At 35.0% G+C, this 22,415-nt stretch overlaps 1 non-coding gene across 1 annotated transcript; it reads right to left on the bottom strand.

The window, feature by feature from the left end:
• Nucleotides 1-9,256: 9,256 nt before the first annotated feature.
• Nucleotides 9,257-9,327, bottom strand: LOC112859801 (small nucleolar RNA SNORD56). The gene has a single exon (XR_003223538.1). It is a non-coding gene; the product is annotated as a small nucleolar RNA SNORD56 (small nucleolar RNA).
• Between the last annotated feature and the right edge of the window lie 13,088 nt (nucleotides 9,328-22,415).

Raw genomic sequence — 22,415 nt, 5'->3', positions numbered from 1 at the left:
GCTTCAGTTATTTGAAATCATATAAACATAACAGTTTTTCTTAAAATTGCTGAATTAAATATAATTATAGAGTTAAATTAGGATAAATTTTTACTGGTAATTGTCCTTTTACCTTACCAAGGAGATATACTCCTCATTTTATACAGATTATAGTTTCAGCCTGTTAGAACTCATGAAATTAGTGAAAAAGAACATATAATGTATGTGTCTAGGTTTATTCTTATTGGAATATCTTTTTCTCATGGTTTCAAGAAATAACTTTCAGCTTTGTTTCTTTTGCAGAGCAAATAGGACTTGCAGAATCTGTTTTGCCATCTGCAAAACATGGTCATTCGGATAAAAAAAAAAATCATAGAATTCCTCCTAACCACGATCCAGTGTTCTTCTCAGATGTATTAATGAAGAAATGCTGTTAGAAGTAACACAAAGAAATCAAATAAATTTAACTAGTAAAAAAATTAACAATTGTTTAAAAAATATCTAGAACAGGTTCCAGGATTGCCTGAATTGAGTGATTCAAATAAAATATGTATTTGTTTTCTCCGACACTCTGTTTCTCTTTTCTGTTTGTGAGTTGACTTATTACTCCTAGTTCTTTTATATGAATTGTACATAACTGCCCCCATCCATTATGAGTATGGATTCATCCTCATAACTCTTAATTCAAGAAAAAAGAGTGTATGCCTCTTGTTAATTTGGAAAATTCAGTAGAAAACTGATTTCTCTGGCTTAATTTGGCTTGTGTCAGATCCTAAGTGTTTGCAACATTACTGTATATAGAGGGATAGGCTTCAATTGGCTTATCTTGCACCATGTGCTTTCCTCTGGGGCAAAGAGAACAGTAGCCTGTCCTATGTTAGATTTTTTGTTGTTGTTACTTGAGGCTGTTAGGAGGGGCACAAAGAGGATAATTTGATGTTATTTTAAAAATTGAGTGTTCAATTAATCAATGATTTAACAAACACAACTCTTGTTTTTACGTTAAGTTTTTACATTCAAAATACAGATATTTTAAATTTCAGTTAGTTAAGTTAGTTTTAACAATCACTATTAAGGATGGTTTCATAACTTAGATAAAAGCACTCCTTTAATTATTTAAACTACATTTTTAGATTTATACATTTGAGTATCATTTTAAGCATTTTGAACCTCTGATACAACAAACTTACCAAAGAGTTAATTAGAGCAATCAAATATCTGTGATAAATGTATTTGTTTCCTGTAGATCCTTTAATAATTACCACAAACAAGGTGACATAAAATCAAGTGTTCTATTGGACAATCTGTTCGCGATCTCTTGTAACTTCTGGCTGCTGCAAATATAATTTGGCTTGTGGTAGCATAACTCCAACATTTGCTTTCCTTCACATGCCCTTCACTGTGTGTATAGACCTATCTCAAAACTCCATTTTTTTTTTTTTTTGCCTATGAAAGTAAAAAGCATGAAGAACCCAAAGCAGCTGGGTGGTTTAACTTCTAGAATGATGGGATCGTTGTTGTGTGTCCTTATGGAAGCATTCCTTCCTTTGGAACTAGGACCTCTAGACAAGTAGAGCTTAATGTCATAGAGAAATGAAACAAAAATTTTGCTAGTGGATCACTGGGGCAATAGAGCACGGTTCCACTCCATTTTATACTCCTTAATTCCTAGAAACATAAATCCTGGCTATGGGAGAAATCCCGCCATGTATTGGATACTGACTTATTGGATATAGCCTCCTGGAGAACACTGTCCCTGCCCTGCAAATATTGCCACCTAACCTAGGTAGTACTGTAACTGAGTCTTCAAAAGGCTGTTCTACCAAGCCAGCTCTTCCAGGAAGACAGGGAACATGGTATGACCAGTGAATTCCAAGAACATGGGCCCACTGCCACACTTGATTTGTCGTGAAGTGAGTTCCTTGATCGGAACTAGTATGTGGAGTACCATAACCATGAATAATTCTCTAAGTTCACAGATGGCAGTTCTGACAAAAGGATTTTTGAAAAAGCAAAAGCAAATCCATACTTGGACTATTCCATTAAGAACAAAGGGCTGACCCCTCTATGATGGAAGCAGTCCAATATAATCGACCTACGACCAGATAGCTGATTTATTACCCTGGAGAACAATGCCATGTTAGGAAATCATTGTTGATTTCTGCTGTTGACAGACTGGGCAGTCAGCAGTTGCTCTAGCCAGGTCAGTCCTGGTGAGTGGAAATTAATGTTGCTGAACCCATGGAAAATCTTGATCCTTGTCATTATGGCTACTTTAGTCATGAACTCATTGAGCAATGACAAGAATGGCTTGGGAAGGAGGCTGACTGGTATCCACAGAATGTGTCATCCTATAAACTTGACTACTAAAATATTCCTCTTCTGAGATCACTCTTTGGTGAGCATTTATTTTTTTACAAAATTTTTTAATGTTTTATTTATTTTTAAGACAGAGAGACAGAGGAGTGGGGAGGGGCAGAGAGAGAGGGAGACACAGAATCCAAAGCAGGCTCCAGGCTCTGAGCTGTCAGCACAGAGCCCAACACAGGGCTTGAACTCACGAACTGTAAGATCATGACCTGAGCCAAAGTTGGACGCTTAACCAACTGAGCCACCCAGGCACCCCTCTTTGGTGAGCATTTATATACAACACAAATATCTTTATGTTTTTGCCCATTCAGAGAGGTCTATACACAAATTCTTCCCTAAATTTCCTTGTAAGCAATTTTCCTATTATATTCCTTATCACCAATTTTCCAATTATTTTCCTTCCAAGTTCCTGATCAGCCAGCTAAACTGTATGTTACAGCTTATATATCAGCTTATAAATCTATATTAGTCAGGGTTCTCCAGAGAAACAGAAACAGGATGGGATGATAGATAGATAGATGATAGATAGATAGATAGATAGATAGATAGATAGATAGATAGATATAGATAGATAGATAGATGATTGACAGGTAATTCTATATGTCAATCTAATTGGGCTACAGGTGGCCAAATAGATGGTAAGGCATTTTTTCTTGTGTCTGAGAGTGTTTCTGGAAAAGATAAGCTTTTGAATCATTAGACCAAGTAGAGAAGAACAGCCTCACCAATGCAAGTGGGCATCATCCAATGCTCTTGGACATCAAAACTCCTAATTCTTGGACATTTGGACTTGAACCAGGAATTGAATTATTGCCCCCCCAACACACACACAATTTTTGGAACTTTGGACTAAAAAAGGGACTTATACCACTGGCTCTTGACTCAGACTGAATTTACACTACCAGTTTTCCTGTTTCTGCAGCTTGCAGATGGCAAATTGTGGGACTTCTCAGCCTTCATAATTGCATGAGCCAATTCCTATAACAAATCTCTTCAGATATATCATATTGGTTCTGTTTCTCTGCGAACCCTGACTAAAACAGATTTACATATAGAAAGAGCTTTATTATAAGAATTTGGCTCACATGATTTTGGAGGCTGAGAAATCCCCAAATCTGTAACTGGCCAGCTGGAGACCTTGGAGAGTCGATGTGAATAGTTCCAGTCCAAGTCCAAAGGCTTGAGAACCATGAGAATTGCAGTCTAAAAGCAAGCAGGCTCACGACCCAAGAAGAGCTGATGTTTCTTTCAGTTCAGGTTCAAAGGCCAAGTAAGACCAATGTCCTAGCTCAAAGTACTCAGGTAGGAAGAGTCTTTTCTTATTCTCAGGAGGGTCAACCTTTTTGTCTATCCAACACTTCAACTGATTGGATGAGGGCCACTCACATGAAGGAGGGCAATCTTCTTTACTCAGTCTGCTGAATCAAATGTTAAGTCTCATCTAAAAACAGCCTCACAGACATATCTAGAATATTAGTCACATTGCTGCTGCATAACTTAACACTCATATCTCAGGGGCTAAAATCATGTATTTTTTTTCTTACATACGTACAGACTGGTTGGGGACGGGGGACATTATTTCAGGCATTGGTTAACAAATCAAACATTCTGGGACTAAAAATTAGCATGCTCTTTTCAGAGCTCAAAGAAGCACAAGAAGCCAAGCCAAACTATGTGAAACATTACAGCCTCTGCCTATGTCATATCCTTTAGCACTCTATTTTTGAAAACAATTTAATATCAGTAAGAGAGGAGTTATCTTGCAAATGATATGGTTATGTAAATCTATTAGAGAAAATGAGTAAAAAGGAGTAACGATAAGCAATAATATAACAGATAATTAGCATTCTTCTCCATGCTGATTTTGTGTGGAATGTAGTTGTGCCTCTGATACGCCTAGGATCTCAAGCAGCATGTCTGAACACTTAGTTATGGAGTGAACCTTAAAATTACTTCCAGTTACCCATATGATGATCAAATACCTTAGTAACACTTGATTTAAACAATGGATCTAAGTAATAGATGCATGAAAATACCACCTCTATAGATCTTTTCATCCAAAATTTGATGACTAATTGATTAACAATGCAGGGACACACTGATTCACAATAGACACTGATCAACTAAAGAATGATACCTTTATCGATCTCCTTTTCCTCCTTTGTCAACCTTACCCACTTTAAATAGAAATAAAAAAGTTCAGTGGGCAGTTTAACACATAGGAGATTAAGGGTTAAAGACTAAAGCATGGTTGCACTGCATTTCATTTAACTCTAAATCATTTTTTAGAAAAGGTAAAATACTGATAAATTTTGGGAAATTGGAGATCCTCCGGTATGACAGTAAACTGAAGTCACTATGGTTAATCAGATGTTCATTTATTTCCAGCTTCATACTATCCAATGTCTGTACTTGGTACAGCTGTCTGGTTGTCTCTGTGGGGTGTTACTGACTTATAACTTACAGTTAAATTGTTTCTTACATTATTTCATCCTTTAAATTGTCATTCTTACTTAACACAATCAACTTTATGGGAGGATATGGAGAGTTCATTGTTAATTAAATACAGATGAATAGTTACATTTTCATGGTTAATTTAATCAATGTTGTGGAAGCAATTATATTGGCCTCTTTTATATACGAAATAAGAAAAATATCCTTAGATGTTAATGTAAGCTGCCTTTTTATTTAGAATCATTTGTGGAAAACAAGACATTTCTAAAAATAATGCAGAGAATCTCAAATTTCAGTAAAGATTCTACAAATCATTGGCATTTTAATAATGAATAAAAAGGTGACACATTTCTCAAGTTTATCTCTGAGAATAAAGCTTCTTTGTTCCAAATTCTTTCAACTCTTCCTAGTTTATCTTTTTTCTTTATTTGTTGAACCTATAATCTCATTACCATTTATTTGTTGCTTTCCTTTCTATTTCTGAGCAATTGTTTGCAGCACAGTCTCTAGGGATTTTCTTTCACTTTTCTGAACTCACCTTTATCCCCTCAGTTCAACTTTTGCTTTTACTAACCATGCCTTGAACAGTTAAGCCTCACGTAGGAATCTTGGCAATATTGGCTTTTTCTCTCAATTGGACACTATATCCCCAAAGTGTTATTCCCCCCCTGCCATTCTTTCTTTTTCTTTTCAAAATAAATAAATCTTTCAGTGAATTAGGCTTCTGCCTACACTCTATATAATACCCTAGATTGTAGTGGTAGGAATTTCAATTCTTTCTATCTAATTAATACAATTAAGATTGTCACTATTAGTGTATTGATAAATTAGACTTTACTTAAAAATCCCATTACCGTTCAAAAGTTTCAGAATAATTGAATACTTTTTTTTTGAAAAAAAATACTAAGCAAATTAATATCTGCATACTTGTTGCCCCAGATATTATTTTACTCCTTCCTGGATCAGGGTACAAAGATTTCTCTACTGCTTTAAAAAAAATTTAATGATATAATGCCAATAAAATAAATGTGTAATGTAACAATTACTGAAATGCTGAATACATTTCATGCAACCACAATTGTATTTAAAAGCTATCTCTAATTGAACTGGATTACAAGAGTTGATGCATGACTGAATTTTGAAAATATTTCAAAGATACTCATATATTCACACATGCATACACATATCTCTTCTTGCAAGGTAAAACTTTGTATGCTATCGTATTAATTAGTTCCTGGAACAATTTTTAAATATAATCCTTCATGCTTTCACATTTTTTTTGTTTTATTACATCTGTTTCTATTAGGATCCCCTTGCATTTCTAGCAGTTTTTTCATTGTATATTAAGTTCCTATATTGCTTATACATAGTTTGTTGATTTATGCTATTTGTAAAGTGTGGCTTGTACAGTCATTGTTATTGTTTTTGTTGTTATTGGTATTGTTGTTTATAAATTGAATAAAGTTCTTTCTATCTCTTAACCCAATTTGACTAGAAAGTCAGATATTTTTAAAGAAAGGTTTAGTTTATTCACCTTTTGAGTAATAATCGACATATCTCTCTTTATTCTTTTAATCTTTATTTTGAGTGATTAATTAACTTACTGTTACATTTTCTCTGTATGTTTTCTAGATTCATCAAATTTCTAATCATTCTATTGTTTCCACTTGCAAATTTTGATATTATTTCAATATTACCATTTCAATCAGGGATAACATCACTCACCCATCATATTAGAGAAATTTCTATAAGAAAATTTTATATTATTTACCCCAACAAATATACCTTTTCTCCCCTCTATGTGCTTTATTTTTCTTCCACTTTTTTTCTCTCAAGTTGCTTTAGATGTCTCTTATATTTTCAAATAATTTTTTTTTCTCAAATAGAATGCGAACAATGTAATGATATGCTAAGGCCTTTACTTTTCATTAATTCTAATTGTAATCTTTATCCTTCAATGTATTACAATACTTCACTCTTTTATTTCTTTTTACTTTTATATTATTGATATTTATGACAGTATTTTCTTCAAATTTAGGCCTGTTTGCTTTATTTGCATAAGAGGAAAGGCATAGATTATTAACAGGGAAATTTAAATAATGTGGGAACCGTGGATGAAGAGGTAAAATAAAACTCAAAAGTCATCTTCAAATTTGACATTTTTTAGAGCTTAATCTATTTTAAACTATTATATGAATGAAAACTATCTACAATGGTCACGAACTTCACTATGTCTACTACATTTATTTGCAGATAAAACATGGAAGCCAGTGAACAGTCTTGCATGCCTTATCCCTAGAATAATAAAGTTTAAAATTCAAGTTTAATATTCTAAGGTTCAAATTTAAAATATAATTCATAATATATTGCAGAGTCAAGGAGTATCATATACTTTACATTTCTTTCTGATATCAACAGTTGCTAAAATGATAATGCTACATTTATTTAGTGGTTGCTTTATGCCAGCCATTTTTCAATATGCTATAAACTGATTAACTCATTTCATCTTCCAAAGAAACTGTGAATTAGCACTATTTTTATCAGTACTACTTTTTTTTTTTTTAACGTGTGAGGAAACTGATGCACAGGGAATTTAGGAAGCTTGCCTACTTAATTTCCTGTGGCTACTAGGTACAGAACCAGTACTTGAAGTCAGCAGTCTAGCTCAATATCCCATACTTTTAACCACTGTTCAATATGGCTGCTCTTTTCTCCCTAAAATTTCAAATTGGCTTATATTATATTTTTTACCTGTGTCAAAACTTTTTCTCAAGCTTTTTATTACATGATTTGATCTACTGAGTTTCATTTTCTTCACAGGCCTTTTTTTTTTTTTTTTTTCTTTTTTAAACTCTAAGACCTGTCTATTCCTGCTCTTGTCAGGACTGTAACCACTCTAAGTACATCGTACGTCTGATTCCTGGAACTCCCTTCACTTCTCTACTGGCTTGGAAACAGTTTCCTGGACTGAGCTTCTCTTCTCTGTTTACTCTTTGGTATTGCTGAAATCCAGCACTTCTCAGAAACAATCCATGGTAGATAAATCTTCCCAACCAAGTCACTTAATGACTTCTGGCAGCATACAGGACTAATAGTATAGTTCCATAAATAATTCCAATTTTAAAATTATTTTTCTACCAAACATATTGTCAACAGATCTGGTTTCTTCTAAGGTCTCTTCCCTTTGCTTGCGGATGGCTACATTTTCCATGTCTTCACGTGGTCTTTTGTCTGATGTCTCTTTAATTGTCCAAATTTCCTCCTTTATAAGGAGGAATGGATTAGGGCCCCCTAATAGCCTAACTTAATTTACTCATTTCTTTAAAGGCACTATCTCCAAATACGGGTGCATTCTGAGGTATTGGGGTTTAGGGCTTCAACATATGAATGTGGGAGAGATACAGCTGAGCCCATAACAACTGCTAAACAGTATTTCATGGTATGAATGTACCATAGTGGGTTTACTATTCACCTATCAAAGGACATCTAGCTTGTTTCCAGTTTTTGGCTATTACAAATAAAGCTGCGATAAATGTTTGTGTGCAAATCTTTTAAAAAGTTTATGTATTTTTAGAAAAAGAAAGCATGAGCAGGGAGGGGCAGAGAAAGAGGGAGAGAGAGAATCCCAAGCAGGCTCTGCACTGTCAGCCCAGAGCCTGATGTGGAGCTCCATCTCACAAACCATGAAATCAGGACCTGAGCCAAAATCAGAAGTCAGAAACTTAGCCGACTGAGCCACCTAGGCACCCCTGTGTCCAATTTTAAAAAAAAATTTTTTTGACATTTATTTATTTTTGAGAGACAAAGGCAGACAGAGTGCAAGCAGGGGAGGGGTGGAGAGAGGGGGAGACACAGAATCCGAAGCAGGCTCCAGGCTCTGAGCTGACAGCACAGAGCCCCCGTGCAGAGCTCCAACCCAGGAACTGTGAGATCATGACCTGAGCTGAAGTCTGACGCTTAACCGACTGAGCCACCCAGGCGCCCCACCCTGTGTGCATATTCTAATGTAAACATAATCTCTCTGGGATAAATGTCCAGGAGTATAATTGTTGAGTCATATGGTAGTTACATGTTATTATTGTTATTATTATTATTATTATTATTAATTTATAAAATGTATACTCTCAAATTATCTTCCACAGTGGCTGTACAATTTTACATTCCCGCCAGCAATATATGAATGATCCAGTTTCTCCACATCCTTGCCAACATTTGATGTTGTCTCAAGGATGACATTTATCCATTTTGATAAGTGTATAGTGGTATCCAACTGTGGCTTTAATTTGTATTTCCCTATTTCCTAATGCTGTTAAACATTTTTTTCATGTACTTGTTTAACATCAGTATATTCTTTTTGGTGAAAATTCTCTTCATGGCTATGTTCATCTTCTAACTGGTTTGTTTGTGGGGTTTTTTCCCTTTCCTTAACCTCCTTTTCCCCCCTCTTATTTCTTCACTCAGACCCAAAATATCAATACTCACTAGGTGAACTGTTGTTAACAAAAAATATTGTTATCACTGTAGTTTTTTCCTCTGCTTTCACTATTGATTTTGAGATTTCATTACACATTTTAGATACCAGTCTTTTGTCAAATACTTGACCATCAATATTTTAATGCAGTGCTTGTTTTTTCATCCTTTTAAAAGAGTCTTACACAGCTAAATTATTAATTTTTATGGTGTCCCACTGCATGCACTTTTTTCTTTTTGTGGATTATATTTTTGTGATAAAGTCAAAGAATTTAGTCCTAAATATAGGTGTTTCAGGACTCCTGGGTGGCTCAGTCAGTTAAGCGTCTGACTTCGGCTCAGGTCATGATCTCATGGTTTGTGAGTTCGAGCCCCACGTTGGGGCTCTGTGCTGACAGCTTGGAGCCTGGAGACTGCTTCAGATTCTGTGTCCCCTTCTCTCTCTGCCCCTTCCCCATTTTTGCTCTGTGTCTCTCTATCAAAAATAAATAAATGTAAAAAAAATTTAAATATAGGTGTTTCACTTTTGTGCTTTCTTCCTAAAAGTTTTATAATTTTTCATATCATATTTTAAATTTATTTTAAGCCTATTATCCAATTTTTGTATAACATTTGAGATTAAGGTCTAAGTTCACTCTTTTATCTACAAATGTCTAACTCCTCCAACACCACTGGTTGAAAAATCTACCTGGCTTCCACTGAGGGTTTTTTTTTACACTTTTGGCAAAAATCTGTTAGGAATATTTGTATGGGAATGTTTCTTGGTTGTGTGTTCTATTCCCTTCTGTATCTCTTCCTAACAGCCTGCAGTACTTTCCTAATAGCTTACACAATTGCTTAAAATCTCCTTAATTTTTTGTTTCAACATAAATGAAATCAATTTCTCTCCCTTACTACATTAGTCTCTCTCCCTATTGCAACAGTCCTGAAAGAAAGCCTTCCTTGTCATTTTTAACCAGAATCCAGGGAAATTTCTCTTTGACACTTTGTACAGCTTTTATAGTGATTGCATCATATGCTGTACTATGTACATACATACACAGTCTACTGGTGCCATTTTGCCAGTTCGAGTAAGTGTAGAAACTTTAATTGCTTTATGTCAGTTTACCCTTTCCATTTATAATATAAATATCTTTAATATTCTTCCATATACTTTAGCATCCATACCAAGAAATGTTATTACTTTTGCTTCAACAGTCAAAGAAAACTTAACTCCAGAAGAGAAGGAAAAGCTGTTGTATTTAACTCTAAGTTTGTTTGCCATATTTTTTTTATCCTTCCTTAGATTTCAACTTTCCTTATTTCATTGTTTCCTTTGTGTTTAGAGAGTTTTATTTAACCATTTTCTAGGGTAGGTCCATTGGGGAAAAAAAATCTCTTACCTTGTGAGAATGTCTTGATTTCCTCTTAATCCTGAAGGATATTTTTTCTTGCTATAGGATTCTGAGTTGACACTTAAAAAATATTGTGCCACTTCCTCTGGCCTTTTTGGGTTTTAATGAGAAATCCCCTGTCACTTGAACTATATTCCCCTTATAGGTAAGGTGTCATTTCTCTCTCACTGCTTTCCAGACTCTTTTCTTTGTCTTGAGTTTTCAAAAGTTTGACTATGATGTATCTTGGTGTGGATTCCTTTGAATTTATTCTTAACATTTGTTCAGCTTCTTGAATCTATAAGGTTTAAGTATTGTGCCAAATTTGGTAAATTTCTGGCCATTAGTCTTTGAGTAATTTGTGCAGCCATATTCTCTTTCTCTTCTTCTTCTAATACTTTAATTACACAAGTCTTAGAACTTTTATTGTGGTTCCAGTGGTCCTTACGGCACTGTTCACATTATTTTCCGTCTTTCTGTTTTCTATTTTCAAGTTCACAGATTTTTTTGCTGTGCCTCGTCTATTCTAGTGTTGGGTCTATCCATTGAGTTTTATTGTTTTTATCTGCTATTATATTTTGTTGAGAGGCTATGTTTTTGCTAAGACAATTATTTTTCAATTACTTTGAGAACTTTTCTGTACCTTCTCATCATGACATTATTATGATTGCTGCTTTAAACTCTTTGTCAGACAATTCTAACATTTTCATGATCCTAGTGTTGGCCTTTATTGATTTCATTGTTTCATTCAGTTTGAGATATTTATGGTTCTTTGTATGACAAGGAATTGTTTATTAAAGTCTGGACATACTTGATGTATTATGAGACTTTGGGCCTTATTTAAGGCTTCTGTTTTAGTTGATTTCCTTTGATGATGCTCCTCCCAGATAAAGGGAATGTGTTGACTCATTACCACCAGGAAGATTAGAAACCAGAGTCTGCCCAGCCTCTGTCAATGCACAAAGAAGGATACTCTTTGTTATGGAGGTCTCTGGCTCCTCATTAGGCCTCCAATGATAATCTTTTGACTGGAAAAATTAGTAATCTATCATTCTTTTTTTTTAAGGTTTTATTTATTTTTGAGAGAGAGAGTATGAACAGGAGAGGGGCAGAGAGAGAGGGAGACAGAGAATCTAAAGTGGGCTCTGTGCTGACAGCAGTGAGCCTGACTTAGGGCTTGAACTCACGAACCAGGAGATCATGAACCTAGCTGAAGTTGGGCACTTAACCGACTGAACCACCCAGGCACCCCAGTAGTCCATCATTCTTATATCTCATGGATACCCTTCAGGGAAAGTGGTCTCATAACTCATGGGTAGAATTAAAATTTTTGACACTTCCTTGGCCTTTTCTCTCTTTTTGTAAGTTTTTAATTTAAATTCCACTTAGTTAACACACAGTTTATTATCAGTTTGAAGTGTACAATTCAGTGTTTCAATACTTCCATATAACACCCAGTGCTTGTTGCAAGTGCAGTCCTTAATCTCCATCACCTATTGAACTCATCCCCCCTATCCTCTGCCAGTTCCCCTCTGGTAACCATCAATTTGTTCTCTGTAGTTAAAAATCTGTTTCTTGGTTTGACCTCCCTCTGTCTCTCTTTTTCCTTTGCTCATTTGTTTTATTTCTTCAATCCCACATATGAGTGAAATCATATGGTATTTGTCTTTCTCTCCTGGCTTTTTGTGACATTAACAGCAGGGAGGAGGAGTGCCTCATTATTGATATTGGTTTAGAAATCCAAGCTTCTCTTATAAGCCCCATAAAATCAAGAGTGGCCTTATTATTGCCTGGTAGGATTGAAAGACATGGCTCCCAATTAGGTCTTCCCTCACCCCACCCCACTGGGGGAGTTGGGAAGCTTTGTCACGGTGTGGTGATGCTGGAAATCTAAGATCCCACTTGAACTTTGCTGACATGTGCTACTTAACTAGAGTAAAGCTTTATTTTTTCCTAAAAGTTTCTGTTTTATCAATTTGTCCCTTTTCTGGATCTTTGGCTAAAGATGCAGACTTTTCGAGGAGTGTTTTGTTTGCCTCTATGTGATGGTATTCTCAAGTGGCAGCTTCTTCAGTTCCAAGTTTGGAAAATATGAGACAAAAAGAAAAGCCAGGAACCAATAATCATGCATTACTTGGGTTTTTTTGTCTCTCATCACTCTACCTTTTTCTCTTTACCTCTCAGAATCTTCTTATGTTAGTTTCACATAGAATATCCAGGATTTATAGTTGTATGTAGTGGAGGAAAAAGAAAAAAAAAGTACTTTACTCATTTTTCTCAGAAGCAGAAGTCCTCAACTTTTTAAATTAATGAATTCTTTTGTAATTTTTTCTTCATATCGTGGGTGTCCTTCATGGTGTGGTGTTTTTGGTTTTGGGTGGATGGAATGTATATAGGGTTATGTGGTGAACAGTCAAGTTGCTAACTTTTATAATAGATGATACTTAAATGACAGTCACAGATAGCTTTCTTGTTTTCTTTTTTTGTGCTAAGACTCACTTGGAGTGGGATTTCCAGAACTAGAAAAACCATCAAGAAAGAGATAGTCTCATTATACATACATTGCCACTAAAGTTGCAAACTTATATATTTATATTGGTCAGTTTTCTGTTGCATTAAAGATGAATAGCAAACAACACCCAAACTTTGTGGTTTATAACAGGAAACATTTATTTTTCTTGTTCTTTGATCAGTGGGTAAAACAAAATTCGCTAATTAGCTCTAGGCTGTGAGTCCATTAGGGTTCTATTCCACATATCTCTTCCTGGGACTAGTGGCAAGAGTATGCTCTTCTCACAGAGATGGAAGAAATACAAGATGGCGGAACCATAAGAGTCTAAGCCAAATCACCCAAGCACACATAAGGCATCTATTTTCATCACATTCATCACATCACTAACCTTCTACTGGCCAAATCAAATCATATGGCCAAGAGCAATCTGAATGGGACAGGGAATATATTCTGCATACTGTAGTCAAAAGCACTCCTATGTAAAATTGTAAAGAGCCTAGACAGACAATTCCATAATACTGAGAAAGTAAATATTAGGGAAAATTAATCACTTTACTACAATTAGCATCACGCCTAGAAGTAAGGAAGCAATTCTGAGCTGGAAAGTCATCACTGTACCTGTCTGCTCCACCATAATAGGTAAATAATAGTATTAGATAAACTACTGCCATGAGACTACTGTGAAGCTATAAGGCAACTTTCAAATGTAAAATTATATATCTATATCTTCAAATTAAAATAGAATAAATGGATAAAAAGCACTGATTATTACATCTGCCAGTATATTTTCATTTAAATAGTAACCTCTAAGAATAATCATAGGGAAAAAATGTTTGCAAGAAAGCCTAATGTGCGAAACTCAGATTGTTAAAGCCAACTCCTCTGAATTGTATAAAATAAAATGGAAATTTGTCAGTTACCCAGCTTAGCCAATTACATTTATCAAACTTAGTTATATTAACTGCCTAATTCCTAAAGCTTCACTTCACTTATTATTGTGAAAGCCTGAATGTGGCACATTCTATTTTAAAAGGCAGAAGGAAAAGTCACACTATGTCAAATAACTCCTTAAAGAAATAGCCCAAGGTTATATTGACATGCAGAAAATGAGGTGGAAAATTGAGATAATTATTTAGATAAATCAAGCAAAAAATAAGACTCACCTTTGCCCCAGCTGCTTAAATATTCTGGACAATTAAAATGAAATCTAAAAACATCAGAACAGTTGTTTCAAAATTTTAGCCAATATATGAATAAATTTACACCGAAGTATATTATTATTTAGAAAGAAAAACACTGTATTCATAGTTTGTGATGCCATAGTCATTATATGCTAAACATGTTTCTCACATTACTTTTCCACCTATTTCTATTGATTTGAGAATATCTTTCCCAAAAGCTCCATTAATTTTAACTGTAAATCTTTTCCACTTAGAATCTCCATATTTAAAGGAAGGATGAGATAACTTTGCTGTTATTAGATTCATGAGCTGCCTTACTTGTTATACTTTGACTCTGATAATACCTGGCATATTAGACAGAGATTTATTTCTCAGCGTGAATCAATGAAATTGTTTGTTGAAACAACAAAACACCCAGCCCCTTACAGACAGCCCTACCTAAGTTTCTTTCATGAAACTTATAATCTAACTGAAGAGTGTCATAAATTCAAACCAGAAATAAGTTTGAAATTGTGGTAAATATAATAAAGGCTACAAAAAGGAAGCTATGCAACAAAGCAACACAGAGGATCTACTTTATATCATGTTGTCCTTTAAGACCTCACTGATAAAAGTGACTTCTGTGCTCAGTCCTGAAGCATGAGAAGGAGCTGATCACTTTGTGGAATGAAGGAAATCTTCCCAGGAAGATTGAGTATTATAGATAGAAGGCAGAGTTTGGAATGAGCTAAGTGTGTTCAAAAAACTGGAGGAATCTTGGCATGGTTAGAAATGAGTGTCTGAGAGGTAGGGACACATTCTGTGAGGTGTGAGACATTGGTGAAGAGTATGGCATTAATTATAAGCGCTATGGACAACATTTCATGCTTTTTAAGCAGGGAATAGCCTGATGTATTTTTTAAAAAACCAAATAGGGCTAAGGAGGTCTCTAGTTGGCATTACTTAAGAAAGGAAATGTTATAGAAGTAAATGCTACCCTGAGAATGCAGAAGAAAACATAGCAAAATAGAATGCATGTTTCAAAATGAAGTATCAAAACTGATACTTGCTATAAAAGCAATATGGGTAGATTGGTAAGGAAGGGGGAGATAATTATTTTTCCCAACAAATAAACTAGCTCTACATTAAAGATTAATGGATAAAAATGTGTATATATATATATATATATATATATATATATATATTATACTCTATTTCTATAGAGAGAGTTTGAAGGAAAATTAATTATGGGTATTATAGTTTGTAATAAGCATTCCAAAATTAAAGGCATTGATGTTAATTGTGAAAGTTTCTTAGCAAAAACTAAGAGATAACTCATTGATTTTAGAGTTATCTAATACAATAAGTTAAATACCTTTAAAAGACCGAGTAAAACTTTGCTTTATGAATTTTAAAATGGGTTTTGCTTTCAACCTGTTGGGGATAATAAAAGAAAAGGGAATGCAATTAAACATTATCAGAACATGTTTAATATGACCTTGAGTTATGGTGCAAAAAGATAATTATTGAAAGAAAAGATTTGGTTAGATACCTTGAAATGACATTGATCACCTCTCACTTTTAATATTAAGTGGAGTATAAAAAATTATAAAAAAACATTTTTTTTAAAAAATGGAATTATATAAATTCTATTTAGTTCAACTTGGATAATTAATATTATCCAATATTATATCCAATATCCACTAAATAATATTTTTTCCACATAAATAAACAGAATTCTACATGAATTTAGAGTGTTCTTAGGTTTTGATTTTGGTGCAGAGAGAGTATATACATTCAAAGCATTTATTAGCCTTAATTGCTTAATAATTTAATAATATTATCATATATTTTCCATAATGCTTTCCAAATTTGCTCACATGTGAATAGGAATATATTTATTTCAAGTATGTCACATCTTTAAAAAAAGACATGCCACAAAAACAATACTTTAGAAATGTCTAATATGTGCAAAAACATTGTTTGACACACTAATTTACATGTTTAAAACATGACATAGATGTATAATTTTTATTTTTGTAAAAAGCATAAAGTGTCAACGTATAGATATAGTCTTATCTTTCAAATGAAGGCATTAGGACTTCCATAGACCTGAGGTTTCAAAACAAATTACTGAGGGAGATTCCCAATCTTGGACTAATTTTCCTAGATTTTTTGGGCAATAAGTTAATGTAATAGATAAATTAGTTCCTCAACCCTACAAGTTTCTTTGTATCAATGCTCTACTCATATTTTTATAAATTGTTCTGTTTGAATGCAGATTTTCAAAATTCTCCATTTCAATAATCATCTAACAAAGAGAAAAAAAAGAGGAGAAAGAAAAACAGGAAACAAAGTTCAGCTATGATGGAAATACTTTTTTGCAATCTTATGAATGAGTAGTAACAGGGTTAACAGGCCCAGACAATGCCAACTCCTAAGTAGAATATGGGGAAGATGAAAAATAACCTAGCCTCTAAGACGGAACATCAAAAAACTCAGAAAATGCTAGGACCAGAATGGTGCTAGATAAGGACTGACTGAAACCTGTTTAAGAAGCAGTTTGAACCTTAGGTTCCCTTCCAGACCTATTTTATTGGTTAATTGCTCTTCCTCACCCTACCAGAAAGTTAGAGGTTCACACTTTGAAGTGAAAAAGCAGATACCACTAGATGACCACAGCCAGAGTTGGAAATATGATTACAGTACCCAAATCAAGAGGGTTCAATAAGTGTAAGATACTGCATGCTGAATCCTGAAAGTACTTAGTTCCCTCCATGTCTCTCTAAGAACCTTAAAGTGAGTTCTTTACTATCCAGGAAGCATACTGAGAGGGTCTTCACTAAGAAACCCAAGTAGGTCACAGAAAGAACCAAAAGAAGAACCAAAAATTATTGACATCAGAAGTTTTTCAAAAAATAGTTCAACTAAAGTATCCTCAGTGATGCTCGAATTCAACACATATCACCAACTCATTAAGAGGCATAGATGGGGTTCTTTGGAAAAACATTGATGAAATGTTGCACTTAGAATTAATTTTGAGGGTGTTACCTTTGGTAAGTACATAACAATAAAGAAATGAGGCAAAATTGGACATAAGAAGTTGGTCTCTAATGCAGCTATAACTGAGGCCTGAGGAGCTCTGTAGCTGGGACAGCCTTTCCAAATTGGCCCCATCAGAGAAGTAACTAGTCATCTTTTTGTATCCCTCAATGTCAATCATTACTGCTGAGGATAACTCATCTCCAAGTGTCTTTGAACATTTGTGATTAGGTTCTTAAAGATGATATGACAGCTACTCAGCTATATTACCTTAATTGGAGAGTAAAACAAACCTAACCTGGGAGGAAAACTTGTCTTAACCCAACCCCTACCAAAAATGAAATGCTTTTTTCTAAGCAGTTGGAAGTCTACGAATACAGGAGGCATTAGTCTGGCTTATGATGATGATGACTTAATGACAATGACAGTGATAATGATAGATGTGATGGGAAAGGGGGTGTGGGTAATATAATCTTGGTCATCTTACATAATTTTGCTTTTGTGGAGATAGGAATATATTTAGCAATAGTTACTTACCTAGTTGCTTTGTTAGAGTGCATACGGCTGCATGATTGTCAAAAGAGCAGCATCTTATGAAAGCAAGGGTACACAATCACAAGAAATGAAAAGACGGAAGTGGGAAACAGGGTAAAACTCTTTACATGACTTGTGAGAAATGCTTTGGGGAAGAAAGAGGAAATTTATGGTATTTCCATTAAGGAGTTATATAAGACATGATTAATGTTTGAGGAATAGGAGTGTTTTTCCTATCCCAGTCCCACCTGTTAAAGAAAAATGGCAAATTTACTCTCTATCATTCTCTGTTATGGTCCGGAGGAATTCAAGTATGATGGCTGTGATTTGGACAAAGAAAATATTTGAACAGTTGGCTGAAATCACCCCTCAGATAAAGCCATCCCATCTGAAAAATAAAATCTGAACGGCTGCTCATTCAATCCTGGGTATTCTTAGCCTAACTGCTATAATTTGGGTGAATGACTTAGGAGTGGTGTGCAGTCTTAGGATTGTGAGATATAGGTGTCAAAGTACAGGAAACCTTAAGGGGCACAGGGATGGTGACCTGAAACACCTGGCTCTAAAACAGTGAGGGTTGGATGCTCTGTTGATGAAAGAAAAAATGTAGGGGTGGACAGAAAAACTGGAATCTGTGGCTGGAGATTTTATTTAGTGGTTGTGTGACATAGACCTGAATGCAAAATTAGGATGGATATTGTTTGCAAATGGGGCATGTGGCTTTTGCCCTTTCATGCAGATATTACCTAATACCAACTTTCACAGAGTTTGAATTGGTCATGCTGAGTGGGAGCCACTGGAATTGTCCTGGCCTTCCTCAGTAGTAACTAACAATACAGAACTCTAGGAGGTCATTAAGAGTTCACTGATCTGATCAAAGAAATTGTGAGAATGTTGATTCCAGATGGTGTCCTGTTGAACAGTACAGTCTGGCCAGTGCATAAGGCAGATGGTTCTTGGAGGTTAAAATGAGACTATATAGTATGAAGCTAGGCAGTTCTTCTATTTGTGTCAGCTATTCTTGAAGTGATTAAACAAATAAAAACAAAGAAGGTACAAAAGGCCAAGGGTACTAGTATAACATTATACACCTGGCCAATGACATTTTTTCCATTTCAATTTCAGAGTCTAGTTAGGAGCAATTTGCATCTACATGGAAAGGAATCTTCATATGTATTTGCAAACTGCCACAGGAATATTTAAAATTATTAACATATTTTCATGACTCACTGTACTGCTGTCTAATAGAAATTTTTATGATGATGGAATATTCTATATCTACACTGTTCATCATGGTGGCCACTAACAACATGTAGCTATTTAGTATTTGAAATCTGGCTAATAGGACTGAGTATCTGGCTTTTTCTTTAATGTTTGTGAATTTAAATTTGAATAGCCACTTGTGGCAGGTAGTTTTCAGATTGGATAAAGCAAATCTGAAGACATTAATAACTATCAAAAGCATATTGGTGCCCTACTGATATGATATTAAGTCATCAGAAGGAGAAGTTCTGGAGGAATAAAGGACTATAGAAACACATATGAAAGATAGAGCCTGATTCATAAATGTAGCTAACATCCAAATCTCAGAGCAGTATGTGCATTCTGGGGAATTATATAGATGGAGCAAAAAGAGACGGAATGAAATCATGAAAAATAAATTACCTCTAACAGACCCTCATAATATATAAAAAGTTCAGAGAATAGCAGAACTATTTGAATTTTGGCAAATCATATTACTTATTTAGGAATTATTGTAGGCCCCATTTACAATGTCATAAAAAATACATCTGAATTTGAGGGGATTCTAAGAAGAAATAATTTGAAAACAACAACAAAAAAGAGAAAGTAAAGTAGCACAATCATCTCATTTGGACCTTATGAATCAACTACGAAGATAAAATTCATCACATATGCAATAAGAATAAAGACTGAAGAATTTGGCAAAAAAAAAATTAATAAGACATCTTAGGAAAAGCTACTTGATTTTGGACTTGAAGTCTTTCTGAGACTTCTGTTCAGATAGCCCATCTGAAGGCAATTGATAATTTCTCAGCTACTTCCACCATTGAAGGACATAATTCTCAAGATGTCTTGAGAATTCTCATGACATCTTGTCTTAGTTAATTCCAAACATATTTGTGGGGGCTCCTGGATAGCTCAGTCGGTTGGGCGTCCGACTTCGACTCAGGTCATGAACTCGCAGTTCATGGGTGGTTCGTGGGTTTGAGCCCTGCGTCGGGCTCTGTGCTGACAGCTCAGAGCCTGGAGCCTGCTTTGGATTCAGTGTCTCCCTCTCTCTCTGCCCCTACCCTGTTCGTGCTCTGTCTCTCTCTGTCTCAAAAATAAATAAAACATTTAAAAAAAATTTTTTTAATTCCAAAGATATTTGTGAAAGGGCAGCACAGCAAAGCTCATTCATAAAACAGAAATGGCATAATCAAACAAACACTAAAGTGAGAACTTCATAGTCTACTGTACACATAAGCAAGTTGTTTCTCCAGTTATCAGGCCAGTGAGAGATCGGAGAACTCTCTGGCCCTATGACTCTGTAGTCTGAGCCTATGACATCTTCTTAGATAAAGCAAGCTATTCTGAATTGAGGGTTACATTGCTATATGGAAATTAGCAGCAATATTCCTGGCAAATGATAAGGTCTCAGTAAAGGCAAGGTGAAAACCTGGCAGAGTTGAGAGATGTTCACTTATATGTAAATGAAGTTAGGCTCCTGCTTTCCAGGGAGTATTTATATACTCATGAAATCTTGGTGTGTAACCAACAGTCTTGCTATGTAATAGGCATGACACTCTGGATGAGGACCAGTTACAAAAAAATGAAACAAAAATCTCTTATATTGGCACTAACTTATAGAAATTTCTGTAGGAAATCAGAGGAAGAGTTAAAGTGGGTCATGTGAATGCTCACCAAAAAATCCCAATGGTGATCCAGAAGGACACTGAAATGTTAAGGCAGATGCATACAGGAAGATAGCTGGATTCCTGATATTAGCATGCCTGAATATGAGGTATTCAGGCCACGTACCAGTGGGATGAAACAGCAATGACACCTGGTAAACGGAATCCAATACAAAAGGAATCGCTTGAAAATGGCTGTGGGTACATTTCCCTTGAAGAAAAGACTGGCATCTTGCCAGTGGCATGTTAACCAGTGTTAACCAGTGGCATGTCAGGCTCTCCTTATCAGTTACCAAAGCATTTTGGAAAATGCAATTAATGTTTTGGACAATAAATTTTTTATCATTTTTTTTCACTTTGATCAATTTTGTCCTATAAAGGTGCACCTTTTACTGATACTAAGTATCAGTGAAGGAAACGTAATAGGGCCTGGACATACCATATGCTTATCACCCTCAGAATAGTGGTCTCATTGAAAACTAGAATGAGAATGGAAACATTTATTATTTAAACAATGTGGTGAAAGAGTTTATTGTTGAATTAATTAGTAGGTTAAATTAATGTGATCCAAACTTGAATGTGAGAAGAAATAAGGCAAAGACTCTACTGGAAGAGTTTCTAGGATGGGAAACTAGCAATGAGAGACTGGCAATAAATTCAGATATTCAATTACATATGTTTACACTTCACAATATTTTCCTTTTGATTTACTTGATCCAGGAGCCTTAGGCATGGGTTGAAAACTACCCAAGGAAAAGGTTGAAAACTACCCAAAATAAAATACTGGTATCACTGAATTTAATATTCATATTTCTAAAGCATGATTCATAAGTTCACCCATGTAGGAAAATTAAGGTTAATTGCGAATTTAATTCTACTACCAAGGGGAAGGGTCAGTTCAGTGAGTTTTTACGTTTCTAACCTTTTGACATCTGCCGGGAGTGATGCCAAAATAAGTATTAGTAAAGCTGCTGTATATAACAGCTTTACTAATAACTGCTTTATATACTGGTTCTGTGGGTAAATAACTGCTTTATATACTGGTTCTGTGGGCCTGTTAATTGGGAAAGGTCAATTGTGGGATGATGGGGTCAAAACAGGGAATAAATGGAAAAAGAGGATGGACAAAATTATTATGCACATAGAAGTGTTCAGATAATTGGATTTCAATCCAGTACACAGTGCAGTCACTTGTTTCTGGAAGGAAGTATCAGAACAAGGGAACACACACACACACACACACACACACACACACACACACACACACACATACACACACACACACACACCTCTCTTGGCTATCTTTTTCAGATCTAGTACTGACTAATGGCTGATGTTTGGAGAAATCCCCCCAGACTTTTTTCTTCAGAAAAAGAATATTGAATTCATGTTTGTTTTCAAATACTCCCTAAAGACTTTACCTCAATAATCTGTAGGAAAAAAAGTGATACAGTTTCCCCGATGACTCAAAGTACTTCCTGCAACTCTTTCTGATTCATGTTTTGTACACTGTTATTATCATTCTGGTAATTTGTTACTACATTTATTATTGTCCCCAAGTTTGCCTTATTTTGAGAAATATGCATAGTTTTTATTTAAGATGCTA

This window comes from Puma concolor, chromosome F2, assembly GCF_028749965.1.
Source record: "Puma concolor isolate L17-30 chromosome F2, mPumCon1.1.hap2, whole genome shotgun sequence".
NCBI lineage: Eukaryota > Metazoa > Chordata > Mammalia > Carnivora > Felidae > Puma > Puma concolor.
Note: the sequence above shows the minus strand (reverse complement) of the source record. Positions and strands in the feature narration are given on the sequence as shown.